The sequence below is a fragment of the Oncorhynchus tshawytscha genome, linkage group LG34 (assembly GCF_018296145.1).
Source record: "Oncorhynchus tshawytscha isolate Ot180627B linkage group LG34, Otsh_v2.0, whole genome shotgun sequence".
NCBI classification, from domain to species: Eukaryota; Metazoa; Chordata; class Actinopteri; order Salmoniformes; family Salmonidae; genus Oncorhynchus; species Oncorhynchus tshawytscha.
In genome coordinates, this window is record NC_056462.1 from 10,181,931 (window position 1) to 10,186,100 (window position 4,170).

The 4,170-nt window shown below is 40.0% G+C and overlaps 3 protein-coding genes across 6 annotated transcripts in view; 1 reads left to right on the top strand and 2 right to left on the bottom strand.

Moving 5' to 3' along the window:
* LOC112231940 (zinc finger protein 583) overlaps nucleotides 1–4,170 on the top strand; it is a 969,163-nt gene that overhangs the window by 446,536 nt on the left and 518,457 nt on the right. The window lies entirely within an intron of this gene.
* The window catches only part of LOC112231889 (zinc finger protein with KRAB and SCAN domains 8-like), a 359,191-nt gene that overhangs the window by 262,502 nt on the left and 92,519 nt on the right, over nucleotides 1–4,170 (bottom strand). The gene's annotated exons all lie outside the window — the stretch shown is intronic.
* LOC112231888 (zinc finger protein 629) overlaps nucleotides 1–4,170 on the bottom strand; it is a 233,573-nt gene that overhangs the window by 148,574 nt on the left and 80,829 nt on the right. The gene's annotated exons all lie outside the window — the stretch shown is intronic.

Sequence of the window (4,170 nt, forward strand, 5' to 3'; positions counted from 1 at the left end):
TTTTGGGGGGATGTGTGCCACTAGTAGAGCAATAATCCATTGTTATTAACATAGCAAAGCATAACATGCCCATACTGTGCCAGCTCCAAGATTGGAAAAACACTTGTTTACTGTATATTAGGTAACCTAATACAATTTTAACAGTAAATATTGATTTTAAACATTTTGTCACATGTACCCATATATTGACAGCTACAAGATCGGAAAAACACTAGTTTATTGTATATTATAAACTGGGTGGTTCGAGCCCTAAATGCTGATTGGCTGACAGCCATGGTATATCAGACCGTCAGTATATCACGGATATGACAAAACATTTATTTTGACTGCTCTAATTATGTTGGTAACCAGTTTATAATAGCAATAAGTCACCTCTGGGGTTTGTGGTATATGGCCAATATACCACGGCTAAGGGCTGTATCCAGGCACTCCACATTGCGCCGTACATTAGAACAGCCCTTAACCTTGGTATATTGGCCATATACCACACCCCCTCATGCCTTATTGCTTAATTACAGTAAACTTTGAGGGATTATAATTACATTTTAACACAATTTAAACATTTTGTCACATGACACCAGTAGATCAATAATAGAGTGATTAACATGACACACCATTGCTTCCTTGTGATATTGAGGAAGAAGAGGAGAGGAGGATGTACACCATTGAAGCCAACAAACAGAAGAGGAGCAGAAGAGACTACAACCTGACTGCTGGAAGAGGGAACCAACTCAGTGAGGAAAGGACACACACCAATTCTATGTAGCCTCTTGCATGGTGTTCATTTAATTTCTTGCCCCTTGGAACTGTCCCTCAGATTAGCCTCTCCTGTCTGTCCATTTCCCTCTCCCTTACAGGTTTCCCAGGGGAACTATGAGGTGCAGACACAGGAGAGGACCTGGGAGGTTTTCCAATGCCTCAAAGAAGGGCACCTATTGGTAGATGGGAAGATTTAAAAAAAAACAGACATGTAACATCCCTTTGAGCATGGTGAAGTTGTTACAATTTGGATGGTGTATCAAAACACTCAGTATGCACACATCACTGAGTACTACTCTAAATATTTTCAAGCATGGTGGTGGCTGCGTTATGTTATGGGTATGCTTGTCATTGGAAAGGGATCATTTTAGATTTTTTGGGGGGGATAAAGCACAGACAAAAGCTAAGCACAGGCAAAACCTGGTTAAGTCTGCTTGTGAGGCATCTGTTTCTCAAACTAGACACTTTAATGTACTTGTCCACTTGCTCAGTTGTGCACCGGGGCCTCCCACTCCTCTTTCTATTCTCGTTAGAGCCAGTTTGCGCTGTTCTCTGAAGGGCGTAGTATACAGCGTGGGACGTGATCTTCAGTTTCTTGGCAATTTCTCACATGGAATAGCCTTCATTTCTCAGAACAAGAATAGACTGATGAGTTTCAGAAGAAAGTTATTTGTTTCTGGCCATTTTGAGCCTGTAATCAAACCCACAAATGCTTATTCAATCAGCACAACAGTTTTCAGCTGTACTAACATAATTGCAAAAGGGTTTTCTAATGATCAATTCGTGCCATTGGAACACAGGACTGATGGCTGCTGATAATGGGCCTCTGTATGCCTATGTAGATAATCCATTTAAAAAATCAGCCGTTTCCAGCAACAAAAGTAATTTACAACATAAACAATGTCTACACTGTATTTCTGATCAATTTGATGTTATTTAATGGACAAAAATGTGCTTTTCTTTCAAAAACAAGGACATTTCTAAGTGACCCCAAACTTTTGAACTGTTGTGTATGTACATTTTATATTTCTGTATTTCATTTTCAATACATTTGCAAAAAAAAAAAATCTAAAAACATGTTTTCCCTTTGTAATTATGGGATATTATGTGTAGATGGGTGAGAGTAAAAAAACGATTGAATCAATTTTGAATTCAGGCTGTAACACAAAATGTGGAACAAATCAAGGGGTATGAATACTTTGTGAAGGCACTGTAATTGTCGAGACGGTGCGTTAAATCCCCAACACAGTTTTAGCGTTCTTATAGATTCAACAGAGAGCCAATGTATCCCACTGAGCCCATTCCAGCCATTACCAGCCATTACCGGGGTGTGTTTGACAGCAGTCGTAACGTTAACGGAAAAAACGACAGGCAAGAGTATGAAAGAGTCACAAGGGTAAAAGCAATCAATCCAGCGATATTTAAGTGACAAGTGGATTTTGCATTTCAAACACAGGAAATGGATGGCTGAAAAAGACAGATTCTCAGGTGGGCTGGGCATGCGCATTGCTTTGTTTTAGGCCGCAAAATAAGCAGCGACGCTCCCCTGGGTGTAAACTGTGGATTTTGAATCTAAAATTCTCCTGCATAGAATGGACCCTGCTTTTACTGCGACACAACGTAAAGACAATTCTGCAATAAATGACAGGAGTATACACACACACAAAATGGTTGACCATTTAGGCTTGAAAAAATAACCAAATCACATCTTAAAGAAAGACTTTTAATGATTATTTGTATGATAAGTATAAAACATTAACAATTGTGCACATTTTCCATCATTTTCACCTGTAATTATTCATTTATAAAATGTACAAAACGGGACTCTTATTCTGAAGAATTCCAAAAATCTGCGCCCAGAAGTATTTAGTTATACTAGCCTGCTTGAAAGTGGTTTCTGTGTTTATAAATCGTCCTTTACAATGTTCTTGCTGTAAAATATTTGGACATGTAAGAAGTGTCTGTAGAGGTGAGAAGCCTAATGAGATTTCACATGTAAGGTAGAAGTGAATGGACAAGGAGCAAAGAATTTCCCAGGACATAGACATATCTGATATTAGCAGAAAGCTTACATTCTTGTTAATCTAACTGCACTGTTCAATTCACAGTAGCTATTATAGTGAAAGAAGAGTGCACAATTTTGAACATGAAAAGTTATTAATAAACAAATGAGGCACATTTGGGGAGTTTTGAACAGAAATGCAATGATCAGTCTAAAACTTTTCACATACACTGCTAAATTGCAACTGGGCTGGAATAATACATTATGGCCTTTCTCTTGTATTTCAAAGATGATGATACAAAAAAATAGAAAAGGACGGTTGTTTTTTTCTTTGTATTATCTTTTTCCTTTCAAATGGTACTAAGAATATGCATATCCTTGCTCCAGGGCCTGAGCTACAGGCAGTTAGATTGGGGTATGTCATTTTAGGCGAAAATTGAAAAAAAGGGTTGGATCCTTATGTTTAAGAGTCTCCAATGCAGAGGCTGTCAGAAGGGAGAAAGGTTGAGTATCTGTGAAGGTCCAATGGTGGTGAATACCGGTAGGCCTACACTGCAGCCTGAGAAGGCCCTATCACCAGCAGCAGAACCCAAGAATGATTCATGTGAAGAAAGTGGATTTTGTGTCTTTTATAGTGATGGGAGTAAACAGCACTGCACAAGTTGAAAAGACGTTAAGAAAGATCAACATAATTTCTGCAACTGAACGCTTTCCGGGATTCAAATATTTTGTGAGGATCTACATGGTGTACTGTCTCATGTGGTCCCACCCTCTCAGGCCCCAGAGCCTTTATTTTTTCATGACTGAAGGAAATAGGAATGTCGTTTTTGGAAATGTTTTACATAATGTTATTTTCTAAGCCAGCAGCATACCACCCTACATACCACTGCTGGCTTGCTTCTGAAGCTAAACAGGGTTGGTCCTGGTCAGTCCCTGGATGGGAGACCAGATGCTGCTGGAAGTGGTGTTGGAGGGCCAGTAGGCACTCTTTCCTCTGGTCTAAAAAATATCCCAATACCCCATGGCAGTGATTGGGGACACTGTGTAGGCTGCCGTCTTTCGGATGGGACATAAAACGGGTGTCCTGACTCCCTGAGGTCGTTAAAGATCCCATGGCACTTATTGTACAAGTAGGAGTGTTAACCCCGGTGTCCTGGCCAAATTCCCAATCTGGCCCTCAAACCATCACGGTCACCTAATAATCCCCAGTTTACAACTAGCTCATTCATCCCCCTCCTCTCCCCTGTAATTATTCCCCAGGTCGTTGCTGTAAATGAGAACGTGTTCTCAGTCAACTTACCTGGTAAAATAACGGATAAAAACATTTCCCTTCACCAAAATTGAATTCACATTTATTAGATTTCTTCCCACCCCCGTCCAGTTGGTGGCGGCAACACACCATTTGCTCG